Source organism: Mirounga angustirostris, unplaced genomic scaffold (genome assembly GCF_029215605.1).
Source record: "Mirounga angustirostris isolate CCGP_5_RB_7025 unplaced genomic scaffold, mMirAng1.0.hap1 SCAF_8, whole genome shotgun sequence".
In the NCBI taxonomy this organism is placed as follows: Eukaryota; Metazoa; Chordata; class Mammalia; order Carnivora; family Phocidae; genus Mirounga; species Mirounga angustirostris.
In genome coordinates, this window is record NW_026991716.1 from 65,183,751 (window position 1) to 65,208,440 (window position 24,690).

The 24,690-nt window shown below is 36.6% G+C and overlaps 1 protein-coding gene across 3 annotated transcripts in view; it reads left to right on the forward strand.

Moving 5' to 3' along the window:
* The window catches only part of MYO6 (myosin VI), a 142,920-nt gene that overhangs the window by 8,581 nt on the left and 109,649 nt on the right, over window positions 1–24,690 (forward strand). The window lies entirely within an intron of this gene.

Sequence of the window (24,690 nt, forward strand, 5' to 3'; positions counted from 1 at the left end):
CAATGAGAAACATATCCTAAGTCTATTAACATAAAACCCTTTTATTAATATATTGTACCTGAGGTACAAGCTCAGAAATGAGGTTTCTGAAATTAGTATTGGTTTAAAATGTTTTTCATTAGAAAAGATTTTTTAATGACCAAGTTTTTTAGAAAGAATTTTGGCAAGAAGAGGTCTTTGTCTTGTGGAATTTGTATCTCCTGTTCCCCTGGACTCCTGATAGCAAAAAGACCAGAACACAGGCTTAATGTAGTAATAGTTCATAGAAGTAAGACTGTTGTGAAATAATTGTTCTTCTTCCCCAAGTCCTTTTAAGGACACATTAAATTTCTGTATAAATCTGTTGCAGTTTTCTGTTACTCAACTGTCTTTTCTTAATGCCAATTTTACCTAGTTAACCTGAATTCTGGGTACAAGTTTACGTGTTTTTTATTTTGGACAAATTCTTGATTACTAAAGAAAAGGTTTCTCTTAAGAGACGAGATGGTATGAAGGTCCCTAGGATATGAGCAGTACTCCCTCCAAAAACAATATAATTTATATAATTATAATTTATAAAAATATAATTTATATTTTCTTTCTACTCTTGAAGGTTCCAGGGAAAAAGTACAAGATTTTCTCAGATTAAGCAACATTTTTTTTTTTTTTAAGATTTTATTTATTTATTTGACAGAGAGAGGCACAGCGAGAGAGGGAACACAAGCAGGGGCAGAGGGAGAGGGAGAAGCAGGCTTCCTAATGAGCAGGGAGCCCGATGTGGGGCTCAATCCCAGGACTCTGGGATCATGACCTGAGCCGAAGGCAGATGCTTAACGACTGAGCCACCCAGGTACCCCTAAGCAAAATCTGGAGATATACCTACAAAATGATTGAGACTGCTTGTCTCAAGTACAGCTAGACTGAGTCTTGTTCACAGCTTCCAGAAAGGGAAGAACTAACCGTATTGCCTAGGGCTGAGCAAAGTAATCAAATAACAAACACCTGGCTATGAGACTTTAAAATATAAATAAAGGATACTTCTGGATGTAAATGATATAGTTTGGTTTTCTTTAAACAAGTTAAGTTTATAAACAAATAAGTTTATAAGACTTTAAAAGAATATGGGAGGCACCTGGGTGGCTCAGTCAATTAAGCGTCTGACTCTTGATGTCAGCTCAGGTCTTGATCTCAGGGTCTTGAGTTTAGGCTCTGAGTTGGGCTACAAGCTGGGTGTGGAGGCTCTTCAAGGGAAAAAAAAATATGGTACAAAAAAGAAACAGGTTTGGAGTAAACCACAGAGCACCTGTGCTTGACATTCAGACATGTCCTCTGTAAGTGGTCTTTTTTTCCTTCTTTGAAAAAGAGATTTCAAACTTTTTGGGATCTTCTAAAAACATACGCTTTGTTTTGATTTGGTGTTGATAGAATTAGTATCCTGAAGGGGAGAATTGAGGCTGTTGGTTTTTCCATGTTATGCTCTTTGAATTTCCCTGATTTGAGGATTGAGTTATTCCAGGGAGAACTTTTCTCCAGTTCCTTGTTATTTTTTTTCTAAAATTAGATGAAACAACTGTGTTTTGGTTTGTGGGCATGATTTGCTGTCTGTTATCCTTTTGGTATTTTGGGGAAGAACAAAGTGTATTCATGCGTATGTGTTTTCAAGAGGAATGTATTAGCTTCTCTGCTCTTCCTGTCCATCATTGAAGATGAGAGCAGATGATTTTATGTATCTTTAATCCTTTTGTTTGAGGTTTCAAAAAAAACCTGCTGTGTTGGCCGTTGAGATAATGGGGAAAAACAGATGAGTGCTTAGTGTAGAAGTAGGCACCGTGTATTCAATGGCAAACTGAGGAGGTTTATATTAGTTTGAGAAAGATTTTCTATCAGGCATGGTGGGGAGGGGAGAGAAGGATGAGAATTAAATGAGTTTGAACATATGACAGATTTCACTACAGATGTTTTAGAAACCAGAAAAAAAATATTTCAGTCAGAATTTTATATTTCTTAGATATACTCTACTGATAAGTTTGATTTTTTTGAAGGGGAGGTGTAGCATAAGTTAGGAATTTGTAGACCAGTTGTTTAATTTGGTGATTTTAATGAGTTATTAGCAAAAATGGAGCTAGCCTGATGGTTGTATACAAGAATGTTAGTGTGTCAAAAATGGGCTATTTTTTTAATTAAAGGTGTACTTCTGGAATTGGTCCAGAATTTCATGGACTTTGGTTCTATTCTCTAACATTCTGTTGTTTGGCATACAACATTGACATAGTATGGTAGAGTACTTGAACAGTGAAAAGGTTTTTGTCATGGGTTGGAAGGTGCCAATATATTATAATGATGGAGTGAACGTGTGATCCAGATCCAGAATGATCCTAGAACAGTACATTTCTAATGATTCTTGAGGGCCAGTGATATGCCAGTACTTCAAGTGTTTTATAGTCATTTTCTCATTTAATTCTAATGTTGACTTAATAGGTAGCTCTTCTTATCATCTCATTTTACAGCTGAGAGAGCTGAGGTGGAAATAATTTGCTAGGTTGATACAAGTAGTAAGGTGCAGAGCTGAGGGATATCTTCCAGTGGTCTGGATCCAGAGCCTTTGCCCAATTTAGAATTCTAAGTTACCTTTTTCTGTGTTCTCTTAAAGACTCAAAGCTTTGAAAACCCCTTCAGGATTAATCTGTTCTGTCTACTGTATCTAAACAAGGGATGGTAACATTATGACAGTCTCACAGCTACTGCCTGCTTTCAAGTGTAAAGCAGATAACTACTCTGTCATACCCTCTTTTGTCCTTGCCCTCAGATTCCTGTTCTACACAGTGCTCCAGCTTCCCCTGCCAGCTGATGAGAGAGGGGAGACCTTCTGGACACAGTGTCTAAACTATTCTTTACAGTTTTTAATCCCCTTAACTATACATTTTAATTAATACTTCATGAATTTGCTTTAAACAAATATATTCCTGTGAAGTTTCATGTAAATTAAATAATTGAATTGTAATTTCATATTATCCTGGGAAAGATGCTTATTTATTTATTTAAAGTATTCCAATAGTGATTTTTTTTGTAAAGGGAAAAATCTTTTTGTTGAACAGTGCTTGTTTTCTAGATTATGCTAACAAATATGGATATTTCACATATTACTGTTGTATAAACATAGGTCTGGCTAAATACACATTTTATATAAATATGCCAGAATTGAGCTTGGTCTCATATTCTGCTTGATGTTACTAATAAAAAGGGATTGGGTAATAGGAGTTTTTCTTAAATAAATGCTATTTGTTGGATTTGCCCTCAAATGTTCTATATTAGGGAGCCATCTACACTAAGAATAATACTCTTCTAAGCAGTAGAGTGAGGTTCAATATGTAGCACAATACTATATATATATATATATATATATACTTACTTTAAAAATTCTTTTTGTGTCATATTTATTAGGTAAATGATAGTGTTCTGTTTGATGCTAAAATCAGTATTTTATGTGACTGAAATAAATTGTTTGAAAATAACAGTTAAATTTAGAGACATAGTTTTATTAAAAAATTGTTACGGTTGAAAAGCAGACAAACTGTTGTTTGGAAAACATACTTTCATGTAGCTCTGGGTAAAATATTTATTTCCTGTACCTAATACCATGCTAATGAGGCCATGAACCCGGATTCATTGTAATCTGTGTTCTGCCCTAAACACTCAACAGAGACTACTCTGTAACCTCGTAATTAATAGATCCAGTGGCCTCATTTAGATCATTATTCTTTTCCAACCTGTTCAACTATTCACCAGCTAATCCTCCTTGAATTCTTTTCTCTTAGCTTTTGTGGTCATGCACTCTGTCAGGTCTCTGACTTTTCCTGTTTTGTTTTTACTCCTTAATTCTCTCTGCCCATGCCTTTACTGTTCATGTCTCATAAACTCATGTACTTGGCACTTTGCTCTACTCACTCTGTTCTTATTTTTGATAATTAGTCCCATGGTTCCAATTCTTACTTTTAGTGATTTCCCCTAAATTTCTTTCTGTATCAACTTGACCGTCATTTCTAAACTGATGCTCTATAGACGTCTTCAAATTTCACAGTTCCCATCAAATCCACCTCCTTTGAGAAACTTGGATCTTCTTCTGTTTCCTATATGATAGCCCCATTGCCCTAGTTATTCAGGTTCAGAATTTTCACTCACCTTTTTCCTCTTGTCATATTCTTTCACTTGCCAAACCCTGTTCTTCTGGGCAGTCATCCTTCACTTTCTAGTCCTGTCTGAGTGCAGGCTTCATCACTTTTTCTTCCATACACATCTCCTTGTGTTTGGCCCTTTTCCTCAATGCACAACACAGCCTATCCTGTGCATTGCCTTTAGGGCTATGTTTCAGAGTAGAAATCTGATTGTAATATTCTCTTGCTGAATAAGAATCCTTATTAGCCTTTATGAATACATTTCAGAGTCCAGACTTGTACTGTGGGGTTGAAACTCTTCATGGCCTAATCTCTTGGCTCACTTTTCTACTGCAGCACTTGTCACACTTCCACCACTGTGCCATGCCCTAGCCCCGTTGACCTGTTCCTTAAACATGTCCCCATTCTTCCATCTTCCTACTCTTGTTCAAACAGACCTTTGTCTGGAATTCACTTTCCTTTAGTCTTACCTATCTTTCAGGAACTGTTTGAATTAAATCTTTCAAAATAGTTTTCCCAAATTTACTGTTCGGAATTATACCTGTTTTATAATATTCATCACAGATTATGTAATATATGTCTTCTTTCATTGTCCCCTACTGTCACTAGATTGATTATGAATGACTAGAGAATGTGAGCTGCCTAGCAAAAGATTTGGTAAGATTTTATGTAGATCAGTGGATCTCAGGTTTTAGGATTCTTTTCTACTCATAATTATGGAGGACTTTCTAAAGATTTTGTTTATCTGCTTATATCAGTACTTACTGTGTTAGAAATTAAAATTTAGAAATTAAAAACTTATTTATTTATTTATTTATTTATTTTATTTTATTTTTAAAAGATTTTATTTATTTATTTGAGAGAGAGAGAATGAGAGACAGAGAGCACGAGAGGGAAGAGGGTCAGAGGGAGAAGCAGACTCCCTGCCGAGCAGGGAGCCCGATGCGGGACTCGATCCTGGGACTCCAGGATCATGACCTGAGCCGAAGGCAGTCGCTTAACCAACTGAGCCACCCAGGCGCCCTAAAAACTTATTTAATCCATCTAAAAATAAATAATAAATGCATGTTAACAGAAAATGACATTTTATGAAAAATAACTATTTTTGGGGTGCCTGGCTGGCTCAGTCGGTAGAACATCTGACACTTGATCCTGGGTTGTGAATTTAAGCCCCACGTTGGATGTAGAGATTACTTAAAAATTAACAAAAAGAAAAATAACTATTTTCCAAAACAAAGATTTGTGAAAAAAGTGGCACTATTTTATTTATATTTTTGTAAATCTCTATAATGTCTAACTTAATAGAAGATAACTGGATTAAATTTTCCTGCATTATGTTATTTTTGGTTGAACTGTAGATGAAGAAATCTGGCCTCACACAGATACATCCTTTGGAAAGGAAGTAATGTAACCTTTTTTAGATAACTGTGTATATCCTTCTTTGATCTTCACCAAAACTCAGCAGGTGGTAATTTCCTAAAGTTCCAAGGTGGAATCTTAAACCATACTAGTGAACTTTTGCACTGTTACATTACAGTGTATTGGTGTATTTTGCACTCTGATGTATCTTTTACCCATGCATGATTTTATAACATGATGTATTGGTCATTTGAAACACAGTTTTGTTGAATTATGTAGATCTTCCAAATTTCTGTAATATCAAAAAATTATATTTTGATTTCATCAGAAAAGTCTTAACTATTTAAACTTAAACAGCATAAGCTATTATGCTTAAGGTGGCAGATACAGATTTTCCCAGATTCTGTTTTTCCCTTGAATTTTATTATTGTCAACAAATATTGTCAGTTGCTTTCCTTGTAATGACAGGCTCTACTCAAAAAACAAACAAAACCCCAAATTTGCCAAAAACCCAAGTTTGAATAACCAAGGTTTGTTAGTCAGTGTTTCCAGTAATCATGGTATTTTATGGAAAAAAAAAAAAAGTTCCTGAAGATTACAACTCAAACATTCACACAAGTATGTTCCTTGAGAAAGCCATCATATTTTGTTTTACAGTGAAGTACTTAATGTGCAATTCCTATTTCATCATATAGAATGTTAAAAAGATGTATTTAGGATCAAGATATACTAAAATTAATAAATTTTACTGCTTAGTTAAGTATTCTTTTTTTTAAGATTTTATTTATTTGAGAGAGAGAGGGAGAAGCAGACTCCTTGCTGAGTAAGGAGCCTGACGCGGGACTCAATCCCAGGACCCTGAGGTCATGACCTGAGCTGAAGGCAGCAGCTTAACCGACTGAGTCACCCAGGTACCCCTCTTTTTTTTTTTTTTTTTTTTTTAAGATTTTATTTATTTGACAGCAAGAGAGCACAGGCAGGGGGAGCAGCAGAGGGAGAGGGAGAAGCAGACTCCCTGCTGAGCAGGGAGCTTGACATGGGGCTTAATCCCAGGACCCTGGGATCATGACCTGAGCTGAAGGCACTTACCAGATTGAGCCACCAGGTGCCCCAGTCAAAAGTATCCTTAAGTGAAACCAACATTCTTTTATTGTGGGTGCAGTGACCCCTATCTTGGTTCTGGCTAAAGTGGTAGAAGTTTTACCTATCATTGGTTCTGCATAATTAGGGTAAATGTAACTATAGTGAAAAAGGCAATTGTCTTATAATTATGAAAATAATTTTGACCTTGTTGACTCTCTGGAAGGGTCTCAGGGATCTTCAGGAGTCCATTGACTTGGAGAACTGCTGGTCTAGGTAATTGTCCGCTTGAGTTGTGAATGTGTTCAGGTTTCCTCTAGGCCAGACATGTAGAATCCTAGAAAGTTAGAAATGGACATTACCCTGGAGTTAATTTAATTCTAATTCCTCATTAAAAAGTTGAGGAAACAGGTTTAGAGAGGTTAAGAGACTTGATGAAGGCCATACAGTTAAATCAGAGGCAGAACTGAAAAGATAATTCATGTGGCTCTTAGTTCAGAATTCATTTTTTCTATCAATATTGTGAAATTTAAAAATTTAGAGGATGAGGCCCCTGGGTAGCTCATTCGCTTAAGGGTCTGACTCTTGATTTCCACTCATGTCATGATCTCAGAGTCGTGGGATCGAGCCCTGCATTGTGGGCTCTGTGCTGGGTGTGGAGCCTACTTAAGATTCTCCCTCTCCTTCTCCCTGTGGACCCCCCCACCCCCCACACTCTCTGTCCACCAAAAAAAAAAAAAAAAAATTGGAGGTAATTTCAGACACATTTCATATAAAGCTATAACTAGAAAATAAGTATTTTTTTAATGCTATAATATGGATACTGTCAAATAGAATTCCTTAGGGGATAAATTGTTGAACTCTGTGACCCCGAACTCTAGGATCAGCTTTCATCTGTTTTTCACCTTTTTCCCATCTAGTTGAATATGAAATTGCTATAGTCACATGGACAATTGAGAAATTGAGATAATTCAACAATTAATGTATAATCATTGCTAAGAAAAGTCTTAAAATATACCCTGGTAAAAATCAGTATCATTAGTTTGACATTTAAGAGAACAGCATATAATTATATACAAAAATGAAAAATAATTGAGCATATTTTAGAGAATTTTTTTTTTTTAAATCATTGACTGTGGAAAGTTTTAAGCATGTTAAGAAAAGAAGAGCTATGAACCACCATGTACCTATTGCCCAGATTCAACAGTTAGCAACTTATGACTAATCTTATTTTACCTTTTCTTTATCTAAAACTACCCACCCTCCCACCTCATATTATTTTGAATCAGATTCCAGATATCATATAATATCATCTATAAACATTTCAGTTTGTAAAAGTATTTCTTTTTTTTTTTTTTTTAAGATTTTATTTATTTATTTGACAGAGAATTAGCGAAAGCAGGAACACAAGCAGGGGGAGTGGGAGAGGGAGAAGCAGGCTTCCCGCTGAGCAGGGAGCCCGATGTGGGGCTCCATCCCAGGACCCTGGGATCATGACCTGAGCTGAAGGCAGACGCTTAACCCAGGCGCCCCAAAAGGGAGTATTTCTTAAAACTTGTAATTAGGCATATGTAAGGAAATCAGGACTTGATCTCTAATAAATTTGAATGAACCTCTCAGAGTTTTTTCTAGCTTAACCAGCAAAAACCAGAAATAAAAATCCTTCTCCTTTTGATCCTGCCATTTTTCTTGTTCTTTTGCCTTATATCTCTTAACCTTACTTTAAATTTCTTGGAAGAGAAGGCTCTATTAGCTGTTTCTGTTTTTCCTATTTTTAAATGAGTTTAGCTTTTTTTTTTTTAAGATTTTATTTATTTGAGAGAGAGAGAGAGCACAAGCGGCAGGGAGAAGGTCAGAGGGAGAGGGAGAAGCAGACTCCCCGCTGAGCAGGGATCCCAGTGTGGGGCTCGGTCCCACTACCCTGAGATCATGACCGGAGCCAAAGGCAGATGCTCAACCGACTGAGTTCCCTTTTACTTTAGTTTTTTTAATGAATTTGCTACAGAAATCATATTTTGCCTCTCCAGACATTTTACTCTTAGGATTTTTAAGGTTGTATCTGTTGCAAAATGCATAAATAACTTCTTTTACCTGGTAGTTTTAGAATATTGAGATGCCAATAATCTGGTCTATTTTGGGTGAATTTAATACAAGAATTTTTCTTTATTTTACCAGGCGGAGTACAGACTTCTAGTTATAAAACAGAACAAACAGATGGTTACCAGAGGGGAGGTGGGTGCAGGGATAGGTGAAATAGGTGAAGGGGATTAAGATTACATTTATCTTGATGAGCATTGAGTAATATATAGAATTGTTGAATTACTGTATTGTACACCTGAAACTAATGTAACACTGTTAACTATACTGGAATTAAAATAAAACCCCCCAAACCCAAAAGAAACAAACAAAAATAAATTAGACATGGGGATATAATGTACAGCACAGGGAATGTAGTTAATATTTGTAATATGACTGGTGACAGATGGTAGCTAGATTTACTGTGGTAATGACTTTGTAATGTATATAAATGTTGAATGACTGTGTGGTACATCTGAAACTAATATTGTATATCTACAGCATTTTAATAAAAAAAAGTGATACTACAGAGAGATTGCTATAAAGATACATAAAGAGGGTCCATAAAGAGATACTTATTTGAAAACATGACCAGAAATAATTTTCTCATATTGTTTTAGTATAGAATTAGGTATTTGTTATCTTCTCTCTAGTATTTGAACTTCTAAATCCTTATGCCTTTAGTTCTATAGACATTTTCCAGTGACTATTTGTCTAACTAAAAGTTAGATCTCTCTTTTTTTTTTGAAAGTTAGATGTCTTTTATTTGATTTATCTTTCCTGAGGTTTTGATGTCTTATTGACAATTTAGCTGAACCTTGATGGATAATAATATAATTAAAGAATCTTAGATTTGTTAACAAGGATAGTGTAGATGGCTTTGCCCAAAAATATATAAAAATGTAAACTATAAGGCACATACATAAGTTAGCACTGCTGTCTTTTTTTTTTTTTTAAGATTTTATTTATTTGACAGAGAGCGAGAGAGGGAACACAAGCAGGGAGAGTGTGAGAGAGGGAGAAGCAGGCTTCCTGCCAAGCAGGGAGCCCCATGCGGGGCTCGATCCCAGGACCCTGGGATCATGACCTGAGCTGAAGGCAGATGCTTAACAGCTGAGCCACCCAGGCACCCCGCAATGTTGTTTCTTACATTAGTTTTCTTTGTAAAAGAATTCTGCAAAGGGCCCTTTTACTGGCCTTTGTTAAAGTGTATATATATCTCCAAGAAATTGATTAATGAACAGAAAAGGAAAGAAATGAATGTATGTTTTAATTGAGGATACATTTACCTGTACCTATTCCTCATCAAAGCTGCACTATTTATATTTGGACTCCAGATGCTCAATGTATTTCTGGGTAAATAAAATTTAAGGGAAGAAATCAGCTAATCAAAGTTATAACCTGAACATGAAAAATTCCCCTGATTTATGAGACAATATGAAATATTTCCCTAATTCCTCTCTGCAGTATAAATGAGAATTTGGGGTGACTTTCCAAACAGTACTATATCAACATGAAAGTGATTTGATTTTACATTTGTTACTCTTGGAAGTGAAGGAATAAATTCTTGGGTTGTTTTAAAAATCCTGATGTCTGGGGGCACCTGAGTGGCTCAGTCGGTTGAGCACCTGACTCTTGATTTTGGCTTGGTCATGGTCTCGGGGTCATGGGATCCAGCCCCGCTTCCGGCTCCATGCTCAGCAGGGAGTCCACTTGAGATTCTTTCTCTCCCTCTCCCTCTCCTCCCATCCCTCCTTGCGCCCCCCCCACCCCAGCATTCTCTCTTTCTCTCACATAAATAAATAAATCTTCTAAAAAAAATCCTGTTGTCTGGGCCACAGCCTAGACCCATTAAATCTGAGCTCTTGGGAGGGTGAGACCTAGATGGCAGTACTTTTTCAAAGGTCTTCAGATGACTCCAGTGTGCAGCTCAGTTGTTTCTCTCTTTTTTTTTTAAGATTTTATTTATTTATTTGTTTCTTTTTTTTTAATATTAAATCTGCATAAATAAAACTTTTTATCAAATACTAAGGAAACTTTTGATGATCAAAATGTTTTAAAAAGGAGCGCCTGGGTGGCTCAGTCGGTTGTGTCTGCCTTTGGTTAAGGTCATGATCTCAGGGTCCAGGGATTGAGCCCTGCGTTGGGCTCCCTGCTCAGTGGGGAGTCTGCTTCTCCTTCTCTGTCTGCTCATGTGTGTGCTCTGTCTCTCTCAAATAAATAAATAAAAGCTTACAAAAAAATTATTAAAATGACATACTTGTTATTCATTACAAAATTTGAAAATAGAAGTTAATTCTGTTGAATCTAGTTTATAGAATACCTTTGTGGACCAATCAATCCTATTTTAAGCTTCTACACAATTCACTTAATGTTTGTTCAGTATGGAAATCCATGTAACGAAAATGAAGTAAATAAGAATCCTTGATATTTCTACCATGTATAGATAATCATTATTGTTGGCATTTTGCTGGATGATATTTTAGTGCGTGCCTGTATGTACACCTATATATTTTTAACAAAAATGAAATTAAAGTAAAATAACTACCCTCCCCTTTATTGAAGGCTTTAAAAATTAAATGCATTTTCATCTCTGTAGGGTGATTCAGAAATTTCATTTCTGTACCTGGAATTTATGATTTTTGGGTTCTGTGACTACTGTTTCTGTATAAAGAAAAGTAATTATCCTTAGATGCTGTCATGACACTTTGCTGTAGCCCCACTTAATAACTGCTTAATGATTTATGTAGATGAATGTCCATTTATAGTCCAAACCAAATATGTTTTTGAGATGTTATATATAACATAAGCATTTTTGTTTTTTAATTTTTATATAATGAAATGGTTATGAATTATGTATTTACTTTTCTAAGAATATTATTTAAAAACATGATTTCAATATTTTTGCACCAAATAGGATTAATGAATTTATATTAATTATAGCCCTATACAAATTTAAAGAATTTACAGATTTTCTTCCCATAATCCAGTAGTTTCAATAAACTTATCTTTTATTTTTGACATGCTCTTTTTATATATTCATGTATCTTGCTGCCACTAAATTGCTGATACCCTCTTATATTCTCTTGGATCTTTTTTGCCATTATTAGAGAATGACTGTAGTATTTAGTGTATTATGTGAGTGTTGAGATCTTTAATGAAACATAGTAAAGAAGTGTTTTTACTTTTCATGCAACAGCTGTCTTTTGCCTTTTATTTGTTTTATTTATTTTTAGAGAGGGGGAGAGAGAGAGAGGTGGGGAGAGGGGCAGAGCGAGCGAGCGAGAGAGAATTGAGGGTCTCCCACAACCCTGAGAGATGACCTGTGCCAAAATCAAGAGCTGGATGCTTAACCAGCTGAGCCACCCAGGCGCCCTGTCTTCTACCTTTTAAAAAATGGTTTCTTAAGTAATAGAATATTATGGTGTATTTCTTAGAGATTTTTCTTTAGTGAGGAAAATCAAGGAAATGAGAGTTTTCCCCTTAGCTTTTTTTTTTTTAAGGTTTTATTTATTTCCTTGACAGAGAAAGAGACACACAGCAAGAGAGGGAACACAAGCAGGGGGAGTGGGAGAGGGAGAAGCAGGCTTCATGTTGAGCAGGGAGCCCGATGCGGGGCTCGATCCCAGGACCCTGGGATCATGACTGGAGCCGAAGGCAGATGCTTTATTACCGAGCCACCCAGGCTCCCCTCCCCTTAGCTTTTTATCCCCTCCCCCTTCCATGATTTTTGTGAAGTGGTGCTTAAAAACTTGGGTGGGTTAGATGGGGGATTGTTTTATTGCATGTAATGCAAGATTATACTTTGATATAACATTTCTGCGTTGTAAAGAAGGTGCTGTTTTCACAGTACTTAGTTATGTCCCAGTAGACCAGTGTGTTCTCTCCAGTAAATAGGATCCTCCTAGGTCTTGGAATTTGGGGTTGCTGGGTTTTGCCACTGGTAAGTTTAGAGTCCGAATAGTAATTGGGCTAAGCAGATTCTTCTGTGGCTATCAGCAGGCATGGAAGAATGTGTGTAGGTCACCTCTGGGTTGGGAATACGTACAGAAGGTACTGCTGCCTTGGCTTCTGGCATGGGGCACTGGGCTGGCCCTTGTCTCTGGATACTTTGAATGAGACACTTTGGCAGCTATCCAAATTGGAAATATACCTTCTTAGGTTCCAGATCTACCTTGGCTCGTATGAGGGCAACGTATGAGGATAGCAGCACCCCGGGCGGATGCCTGGTTTTGCCAAAGATCAGTCTCCTGCCTTGAGAGCTGTGCTGTGCTGCTTATCTGTTGACAGTCTGGGAGCAGATTGCCAAATACAGGTCAGGAGGTGTATATGACCTGTAAAAGGATCTTCTCCTGGGGCACCTGGGTGGCTCAGTTGTTAGGCGTCTGCCTTCAGCTCAGGTCATGATCCCAGGGTCCTGGGATCGAGCCCCGCATCCAGCTCCATGCTTGGCAGGAAGCCTGCTTCTCCCTCTCATGTGAAAAAATTTAAGCTGTGCTTCTTCGTATATCTATTAACATTAGATCAGTCCTTTTGAAAACTTAGAAAGCTAAATTTAGTACTTCGTGCCCATTCTTCTTTCTTAATTTCCTTGTTGAGGTTTTGTGTACTACTTTTTTTGGCCTCAAGGTTGAAGAAGTCTGACTGTATAAGAAAGGCTGTTACACTTGTGTACACATACACATAGAGCACCAGTTTGAGTTTCCAGAGTTTATTACATTTTGGATGAAAGTTATTTAAAAGATTTGTTTATTTTTAGAGAGAGAGAGAGAGAGAGGGGAAGTGTGCACGCACCCATGAGTGGGGGGGGAGGGGCAGAGGGCCTCTCAAGCAGACTCCCTGCTGAGCGCAGGCTCAATCTCAGGACCCTGAGATCTTGACTTGAGTTGAAATCAGGAGTCAGGCGCTTAACCGACTTGCAGGCACCCCTGAAAGTTATTTTAATGATCACTTTTTTTTCTGATATAAAACCAATAGCTATTCTTTGAAAAGTTTAGAAAATGGTAATGTGTAAAGGAGAAAAGAAAAATTACTTATAATGCCACCACTTAGAAATAGTATTAATATTTTTATAGATCTTCTGTTTTTAAAAAATTTATTAGTTCTTATTGCCAAATCAGATAAATATCATGCTCTTTCTTCAAAGTCTTTTCTTTTTTTTTCCTAATTAATTGTAATTTATCTGGAATTTATTTTGGAGCATGGTTGGAAAGTTATTTTAAAGTTATAATAATCATTTTCCTTTTTCATACTGCTAAGAAAGAAAAGTCTGATCTTTTGGATTGTTACTAGGGAAGATTTTTTATTTAATTCTTCATATTCTTTGTCAACCCCTATAAATTGTTTTGAAAATTATTTTTTACACTGTCTTTATTTAAAATTAATCACTCATAAGAGAATGCATTCTTTTGCCAACAACGCATCAAAACAATGTGATACAGATACAGTTGACATACCCCTAGACCACCACCTGGTTGTTTTCCATCTAGAAACTAAGCATTGTTATCATTTTTGTGTGTATACTTCTGTATCTTTTACTATTATTGCAGTTTTTGGCTTGTAGAAATAATATAGTGGGTTGTGTTTTGTTTTAAGTTGTGCGTGGAGCCCAACATGGGCCTTGAACTCATGACCCTAAGAGCAAGACCTGAGCTGAGCTCAAGAGTTGGACATTTAACCAACTGAGCCACCCAAAATAATGTAGTTTTGTATGTTTTTTGACATTAAAGATCTTGTACTCTACAAATGTTTTGTAACTTCATTTTTTCATACAACACTAGACCCTAGGTGTCCCATCTTAAAAGGTAAAGATTCACTTTACTGTTTTTATTTTATTTATATTATTATTTTTTTCTTTAAGTAAGTTCTGTGCCCAGTGTGGGGCTTGAACTCATGACCCTGACATTAGGAGTTGCATGCTCTACCGACTGAGCTAGCCAGGTGCCCCTCACTTTACTGTTTTTAATTGCTGCATGGCTTTCTGTAATTCAGATATAGCGTAGTTTATTAAACCGTCTTCTCTATTGAAAGGTATTTAGGTTGTTTGCATTTTTTCTCTTATTCACAGTAGTACAAGCAATATCCTTGGTGTGTACTGAGTGCTGGTTCAGAAGATTTGCTATAGTGTCACTAACAGAACAACTTGACATTACAGGTTTTTAATTTTTGTCGCTGTGGTACGTGAAAAAGTATCTTGTTTTAATTACATAAAACAGTATCTTTCTTAAGGGGAAATACCAGAATTTAATGATAAAGATGGATGAAATATGGTTTTCTGGACATAATTCTTTACAGAGATATGGCTGGCTGTTTGAAACAGACTTTGTGTTTAAAAGATTAAAAAAAAGTTGATTCGTGATTTTATATGAAGAAGCACTGAGTTCTCTTTCCCTAATTCATTTTAGTTAGTTTAGTTCACATTTGAATTGAGTTGTAATTTAGGGGAAAAACGCATTCTTTGCTTTCCAGTTTCCAGAATCAGATGTTTTAAAAACTAAGACCTTGGGAAACATTCCCAAGCTTGAGAAAACACAGTTTGTCTAATATGAACCAGGACACCCTTTTATATTTTGATTTACAGGAATAGAAAAATAAGAATATATTTGAAAGTGGTTTGGAAAATAGGCAAGTAATGGATTAATTAGAATTCATATATTAAGAGTGTAGCTTTTTAAATTTAAGTATTTTATAAATGCATCATTGGTATTTGGTTAGTAGTGGCGTGATATGTAGGATAAGCAAACTGAAACAAATAGGAATATGGTATTAAAAGGAAATGATCAGGGCGCCTGGGTAGCTCAGGCGTTAAGCATCTGCCTTCGGCTCGGGTCATGATCTCGGGGTCCTGGGATCGAGTCCCGCATCGGTCTCCCTGCTCGGTGGGCAGCCTGATTCTCCCTCTCCCACTCCCCCTGCTGTGTTCCCTCTCGCTGTGTCTCTCTCTCTCAAAAAAAAAAATCTTTAAAAAATAAAAGGAAATGATCATAAAATAACCCAACCAAACAGTTTCTCTGACGTAAATTTCACTTTTAAAAAAAAGATTTTATTTATTTATTTTAGAGGGAACAAGAACATGCATGAGTGAGCGGGGTAGGGGCAGAGGGAGGGAGAATCTGAAGCCAACTCTGCGCTCGGCACGGAGCCCCTCATGGGGGCTCAATCCCATGGCGGTGAGGTCATGATGGAGCTGAAGCCAAGAGTTGGACATTTAACTGACTTAGCCACCCAGGCACCCCTAAATTTCACTTTTATTAGTGATTTCCTATGTCTGTTTTGATTATAATTTTCTTATAATGGTCAAGGTCTAAAGCACTGTATAATTATTGTACAGTGTAGTATATTTTCTTCTGAATTTTATCGTTTCTTGAGAATTCTGGAGATATTGAACAGTTTTTTTTGAATTATTTTTATGGTGTTTAATTTTTAAAATTTTTAAATTTTTTTTAGAGAGACTGCACATGAGCAGGGATGGGGGGCAGGGGAAGGGATAGAGGGAGAGAGAGAGAATCATAAGCAGGCTCCATGCTTAGCAGGGAGCCCGGTACAGGGCTCAATCTCATGACCCTGAGATCATGACCTGAGCCAAAATCAAGAGTCGGACACTCAACCAGCTGAGCCACCCAGTGCCCCTTTGGGGTGTAGTTTTATGTGTCTTACATTTGTTTAGTGAAAATAACTAATAGGAATAGCTTTTAAAATTAAATCTCTTTGATGCACCCAGTCATAGAATTGCTCGCACTTGTTTACAGTATCCAATCCAGAGTGAACTCCTTGAAATCACCCAGCCAAAGCCAAAATTTTAAAATAGGTTCTAATACCCTCTTTCTGAGAAGCCCCACTGTTCTCTGTGATGAGAATTCTCCCTTACTGCAACAAGTAATAAATCCAACTTGTTCAACTATTAAAAAAAACCCTAAATCTCTACCTTCACTTTTCTTATTTTCTGGAGGGGGAAAAATGCTTTCAAAGTGGGGCCATTTAACTTTGGTTTTTGTTTCTGTTTTTGTTTTTTTTAAGTAGGCTCCACGACCAGCGTGGAGCCCAACGTGGAGCTTGAACTCACAACCCTGAGATTAGAACCAGAGGTGAGATCAAGAATCTGACACTGAACTGACTGAGCCCTTCAGGTGCCCCAAATTTTGTTTGTTATTTAAATTCTTATTTAAAAATGCCTTTATTATTATTATTTTTAAAGATTTTATTTTATTTTTAAAGATTTTTATTTATTCATTTGAGACACAGAGAGAGAGAGAGCATGAGCAGTGGGAGAGGCAGAAGCAGGCCTCCCGCTGAGCCAGGAGCCTAGGATCATGACCTGAGCCGAAGGCAGATGCCCAACCATCTGAGCCACCCAGGCACCCCTTAAAGATTTTATTTTTAAGTAATCTCTACGCCCATCATGGAGCTCAAACTCACAACCCTGAGATCAAGAGTCACACACTCTACCAACTGAGCCAGCCAGGTGCCCCTAAAAATGCCTTTTAAAAACATGCATATTTATAACAGTATTATATTTATATGTTTTAATTCACAAAGTTGCTTTTCATTTGTGATACTTTATTGTAATGTGTCAGTTTTACTTTAGAAACTACATGTTATGTTCAGTAACAGTTTTGGGTAATGGCATAAAATCATTGTTAAAATAGGACACTTTAAATATGTGATCTTAACATTCTACTGAAAGCATTTTATGAACCTCTTGTTCTTTGCAGAGACAAGGGAAGGTATGTGCTGGATTTGGAATTCTGTAGAGATGAATCAGTGGTGGTATATATCTGCTTCCCCAAAGCTTTAATCTTAGCATCTGAGACTATATTGTTTGTACATGATCTAACCTAACATGCAGCTTTCTTTAAACATTTGACTTGAAGAGGGCATTCATTATTCATCTGTTCAACAAATACTTAATAATTCCCTATATATGATATACTGTATTAAGTGCTGGCAGTATATGGGTGAACAAGACATGATTCTTGTCTTTAAACTCTAGGAGAGATTAAAATTTAACAACAAAGTACCAAAGTAGAGGGAAACTAGTGTTTTAGAGAGTTAAAAGTAGGTGCAGAGGAAGGAGCATCTAATTCTGAGAAGAGTTTTGGTGGAAGATTTCAAGGAGGAGAGATTTGTTTAATTTTTTTTTAAAGATTTTATTTATTTGAGAGAGAACAAGTGGGGGGAGGGGCAGAGAGAGAGAGAGAGAGAAGCAGGCTCCCTACTGAGCTGGGGATCCGATGTGGGCCTCGATCCCAGGACCCTGGGATCATGACCTGAGCCGAAGGCAGACGCTTAACTGACTAAGCCACCCAGACGCCCCATATTTGTTTAATTTTTGAAGCAGTGAGTGGAAATGCATTATGTGAAGAACAAGGGAGAGGCTTTTCTGGCAGAAGGATTGCAAATTGTGTGGGTGGGTGACTCTTCAGTGTACTTGGGGCACAGAATACATGCTGAGTGCAGAAGATACCCTTGGGGAAATTGACGCATTCAGTCTAGTGAGAAGGGATACAGTCTGAGTGACTTCATCTCCAAAATGGTGTTGACATGTTGATCGGTGCTGTGTGATAAACTCAGCTTTCCAGGTTTTCAAGATTGCATGTGTTTCCTCTAGTGTCACCTGGAGAAACTGTTTCTATTCAAGATAAGATAAGACAAAGGGATGGGAGGAGTGGGGTGTCACCTAAACCGTACATAGACAGATGAGGAGCTGTGCTGGAGCTCAGAGTGAAACTAATTATTCTAAGTAACCTAACTCCAAATATTGAAGTGAGGCTAGTCTGTTAATGCGCAGGCACGGTAATGGAGATAACTTTGGAATGGACTTCATAGTTCCTTGGCTGAACAGAATTTTCATAAACGTATTTTCTTTGCGTTTTGAACCTGAGCTTGTGCTGGACATTTTGTTGGAAGTTAGTGATAGGTTGAAATGCAATTAATATACATTAGTTGTCTTAATTCATATCAGTTTAAAATAGCTTTGTGTTGTTGTGAATTTATCTTCTTTTCTCTCCCTTCTTTACCCTATAGTCAAGATGATAGTCTCTTATTGCTGCTTCCACAGAATCTTTTTTTAATCTTTTCTATATAGCTGCTGAAAAAGAAAAGTAGAAAAAAAGACATAATTTAGTTTTTTAACATGGTGATTATTACAAATTTTTTCTAATTTTCCCTTTGCCTGCTATTTATTTAGTTTACCATGTCAAATAAATTACTCTTTTCTTAACCAGTTTGTTGCTGTGGTTGTTATACTTATCATCCTTGCTCTGATATCCCATCTCTAGATTCATGTTTCCTTTCTCTTCTTTACCTTTTCTCTTTTAAGCCTGTTTTCCATCTGTCCTTGTTTCCTTGCCCCCTATCTATTATTTTTGTGCTTACTGTCTCTTAAGCTGAAAACAGGTTCTTTGTCTGACCAAGGATTCTGGCTATCTTCATGAACCTCTCTGAAATCTACGTGTTGCAAATTTAGCTTTTCGCAAAAGAACAAGTGATGGTCTTTGATATCCCCAGATAGCCCAGAGTCTTTCATTCCTCAAAGTCCCTCTAGTTTTATCCCAGAGCTTTACTTTTCTCTGTCCTTTGGGAAATAGGCTACTGGTATTAGGTCTTCTGTTCATTTCAAATGAGGAATATTACATGGATTACATGATTATTGGGTTCACTGAACCAGTGACCCAGCTTGTGGAATTAGGACATTGAAGTAGCCTTGTTAAATGGGGCTTTCAGTGCTCCTTCCTTTGACCCTTCCTGTATTTTGGTGACAGTTCACAGGGTGGAGCTCTTTATTTTAACAATGAAATATTTCACGGAGGGCATAGTTTCCACCTCTAAGATGACATTTGATATCTCATTTGTTATTGCTCTTTTAAACATCCTACTTGCCTCAGTAATGCTGACACATACCATAATTAGACAAGGCCTTGGGCTGTATCAAGAGATCAGTAAAATTGACTATTTTGGCAATAACAGCAAGGCTCCTCACTAAGGTCCAGGATCCAATTGTCTATGGTCATTTTTATTACTATTTAGTGTTTGGTAGTAGTTTTGAAATTTATTGTCTAGATTGAAACATGTTTACATGAATTTTACTTACATTTGTGAATCTTCTAAGTGAGGCAGAGCAAAAAGGCAGGTTGTGTTTCAGGGAGAAGTCAGTTTCTGCCTTAATGTGAAGGGATGGAGGGAAGAAGTTGGAATATAGTCCTTATTCATCAGTTTGCCTTCAGTAGGACCATGGTGGAAAGACCTTTCTGTATGAACGGATTAAGAGGTCCTGGATGAGGGTGACTTTTTTTTTTTTTTTTAAGATTTTATTTATTTATTTGAGAGAGAGAGCACAAGAGGGGGGAGTGGGAGAGGGAGAAGCAGACTCCCTGCCGAGCAGGGAGCCTGATGCGGGACTCGATCCCGGGACTCCAGGATCATGACCCGAGCCGAAGGCAGTTGCTTAACCAACTGAACCACCCAGACGCCCAAGGGTGACTTTATTTGAGGGATTGGGTGTTGTGTTGGGAGAGAAGTTTGAACTAACTCAGGTTGGGCATAGAGAATGGAGGTGAAGTTGAAAGCTAGAATTAGGAGTGTAATAAAATCAGGCTGAAGAAAACTAACAGACCGTAGGATGTGGCAGTGAAGAACAGAGCAGGGTGAAAGGGAAGTTTGTACTGCTTTAAGGAGGCAGAGAAAAAAAAAGAGGATGGAGGAGAGGAATAAAATACCAGCCTGCTTGAGATGGAGAAGTATTGTAGTGTGAAACCATTATAGAAAAGCTGAAAGCCATTTATTTAATCTGTGAATCCTTGGAACTGGTAGAAGAGGCACAGGTGTAATTCATTACATAATCGTATTCAATGATACTCATATTTTCCATGTATGGATTCGTTACAAATGTAGTATTTCTCATTAAGTAAATGTAAATTTTCATTTCTTTAGTAATTTATTAGTGACTTTTATTGAGTGTCAACTATATGTAGGGTATCACAGCTCAGGAAAAGGGAGAGAGAAATGTAAATGAGTAGTCTATTCTATTGCTTGGTAAACAGAGGAATGAGCATCATATAATGTGGAAGTTGCTTTGGTTTATCTGTGATTTTTCCTAACAGGTTAATTCCTTGAAGCATAGGGTAGCAGCCCTTCTCCTATTGGAGAAGAAAGTCATACCAACCTGTAAGCTGTGGGAAAAGATGAAAAGTCTGCTAGAAGTGCCTTCTTTGAGGAAAAGTACTGTAGTAATGAGGGAACACATTCTTAATTTGTCAGTTCTGTGCATCTTTTTCTTTTGTGGTTAATTTTTTCCCCTGTTTTGAGTTTTCCCCCTTCTGAGGTCATCAAGATAATCTCCTGTATGAACTTCTAGAAGCTTTATTGTTTGCCTTTCACAAGTAGATTTATAACCTGCTTATGTATAATATTTGTGTATGATGTGAAGTAAGTCTCAATTTATATTTTTTCCAAATGTATATTTAGTTTTCCTCATAGCATTTATTGGCAAGTTAACTTTCCCCCGCATTGCTTTTATTCTGTATTGCTGTTTTTGTTACAAATCATATATGTGTATACTTTATATATGTACGAATCTTTGTTCTCTTTTATTGGTCTATTTGTCTATTCATGCACCATTACCACAGTCTTATTGTAGCTTTATAGTAAATCTTACATTGCTGTCTAGTTCTTTAAGAATGTCTTGGCTATTCTTGGCCATTATATTTCTGTATAAATTTTAGAACCATCTTACAGAGTTTTTAAGAAAACTTTGTTGGAATTTTAGTTGGGATTACATTCCACCTATAGATTACTTTGGAAAGAATTGACATCTACCATACTGAGTCTTCTCATCTAGGATCATAGTGTATTGCTTAATTTATTTAGGTCTTTGCTAATTACTCTTGATGTTCTCTGTAGTAGTCTTACATATTTTTTAAAAAATTTTTACTTTGCTCTAATTTTAGACTTTTAGAAAAGTTGAAAGAACAGTACTCTCTCAAAATTCCTGCATACCCTTCACCTAGATTCCTTCAATGAGCACTCTGCCACATTTTCTTTATCCTTCTCTTTCTTTACACAACCTCTCACACTTAGTATTTTTTTATTTTGTAAGTTGCAGACTTATACCTCCTCCTTTACCCCTAAACACTTTGGTGTGTATTTCCTAATAACAAAATCATTCTCTTGCATGACCACAAGTAACACTTATAAATATTGTTATTTAAAATCAGGCATTTTCAGAGTTCACAAATTGTCCCAAATATATCATTCATAGCAAAAATAAATCTTGGATCATGTGTTACGTTCAGTTGTCTTGTTGCTTTGGTCTCTTGTCATCTGCAACAGTTCCTCATCTTCCTTTGTGTTTCATGGGCCCTTAAAATTTTTTTTTTAAATTTTATTTATTTATTTGAGAGAGAGAATGAGAGACAGCACGAGAGGGAAGAGGGTCAGAGGGAGAAGCAGACCCCCTGCTGAGCAGGGAGCCCGATGCGGGACTCGATCCCGGGACTCCAGGATCATGACCTGAGCCGAAGGCAGTCGCTTAACCGACTGAGCCACCCAGGCGCCCGGGCCCTTGAAATTTTTGAATAATTCAAGCTAGTTGTTTTGTATAAAGCCTTCCCACCCCTCAATTTGGATTTGTCTGGTATTTCCTCATGATGAGATTTAGGTTATACCTTTTTGGCACAAGTATCACAGAAATGGTATGATGTACTGAGCAGAATTTTGATCATTTGGTTAAGATGGTGTCTTCCTCCTTACATATAAAGTTACTGTTTTTTGCTTTGTAATTAAATATTTTTGGGGAGGTGCACATATTTTTAAATTAGATTTATCCCTAGGTATTTGATGTTGTTTGATGCTAATGTAAATAATACCTTTTAAAAAAGGCTTATTTATTTTTTTTAAAGATTTTATTTATCTGAGAGAAAGAAGAGAGAGCACTTGTGCAGGAGTTGGGGGGAGGGGCAGAGGGAGAAGCAGGCTCCCCGCTGAGCAGGGAGCCCCATGCAGGGCTTGATCCCAGGACCCTGGGATCATAACCTGAGCCAAAGGTAGACGCCTAACCGACTGAACCACCCAGGCGCCCAGAAAGTCTTATTTTTCAACTCTTTATTGTTTGTTTATAGAAATGTAATTTGTTTCTGTATATTGCTCTTATATTCCACAAATTTACTAAACTCATTTATTATTGCTTTAATTTATGTGTAGATGTAAAAAATATTTTCTTTGTATACAATCATCTTATTTCTAATTTTCTTTTTCCCTTTTCCATTTGTTTTCTTCTTATTCTATTCTTCTTTTCCTTCCTCTTTTTTTGTAAGTACCACTTAGGACATTATCTTTATGAACTTCTGATTATTTTCTCAAGTATAGATGCCTAGAAATAACACTAGATCAAAAAGTTGAAACACTCTTTTTTTTTTTTTTTTTAAGATTTTTTATTTATTCATTGAGTGAGAGAGCAAGCGAGCATGAGCAGGGGGAATGGACAGGGAGAAGCAGGCTCCCTGCTCAGCAGGGCACCCGATGTGGGACTCGATCCCAGGACCCTGGGATCACGACCTGAGCCGAAGGCAGACGCTTAACTGACTGAGCCACCCAGGTGCCCCCAAAAAGTTGAAAACATTCTTGATATCATGTATATAGCCATGCTCCTTTTCAAAAGTATAGTACCAGTTTACTTTTTTCACAGAAGTGCTTACAGTTGTAAGTTCCACCGTAACTTCTTCAGCATTGGTTATGACAATAAAAATTTTTTTTCTAATTCTGTAGGTAAAATTGGTAAACAATTATTGCCACCCTGACCTTTTATAAGAGTGTGTTTGAAAACTTTTGAGGCAGAAGCCTTTGGTTTGAACATTTAAAAAGATCTCTCTTGAACCACACTGACTGCTAACCATTTCTAAATGGCTTTCAGTGATGTGTATTGCAGTGCATTATTTAGTCCTTCTTTTGGGAACAAAAAACTGAGTATTAAGTAATAGATATTAAAATGCAGAATTTTCTTGTGACAAAAAAGTTTTACCAGTGGGCTCTGATAGATTTTTAAAAGAAAATAGAAGGGTTGGCACAATTTTTTGAAAGCAAGTAGATGGACAAAGGGGATACTTGTCTTAGTGCTCTTTGTTAATGTGGCTATGGATGAGTCACTTAACTTTCCCTGCCATTGTTTTTTTATTTGGAAATGAACACAATAACATGGGTCATTGATTGTTCATATTTTAAAAACAGTCAGATTCTGATATTCTGCTGAAGAGTTGATACACCAGTCACTGTTTTTATTTGATTCTAAGTTTTTAAGTTTTGGGTTAAGATAGATTTATTTCATGGCTTGATCCAATCCAACACATTTGAAATGTTTTTGCTTTGTTGTTATTAATGGGGTACCCTGGATGATGGTATGGATATCAGTGTTTTAACAAAAGAAGCTATTTTCATTCTCTGGAAGATAGGCTGAAACATATAATTATTTTCTGCAAAGTTAAAAAAGAATTTTGCCATAGAAATTAAGATCCCAAACATGTATTTTTGTCATTATACCAGAAAATAATAGTGGTTTCTCTTAAGCATATTCAGTGATAGAGCATCTTTGAAGTTTCCTGAATATTTTTACACTTGTTTTTATCCAACTGTAAGACTCTTCATTTAGAATGTAGCATTTGAGGTTTGTTTTTTTTTGTTTTTTTTTTTTTAGCATTTGAGAATATTGAAATGAAGCAAAAATACTAAAGTTGTAGGCCATTTTTGGGATTGCTACCATGTGGTGGGAACAGTATGTGAAGATGAGCAGTAGTAATGGTTTTGCAAGTTTTGGGTACTTACATTTTTCCTTTATTGCACTTTTTTATTTATTGTATACATTTGAGCAGTCTGTAAACTTCTTTTCATAATGATTTTAAAATTTAAAAGATCTTAAATGATTTTACTCTACCCTGGGAGTAAACCTCTTTCCATTTAGGGAGCACATTTCCAATTTTATAATGAAAGTTAGTGAGAATACAGGTCAGTGAAAGCATAATTCACTTACCTGAAATGC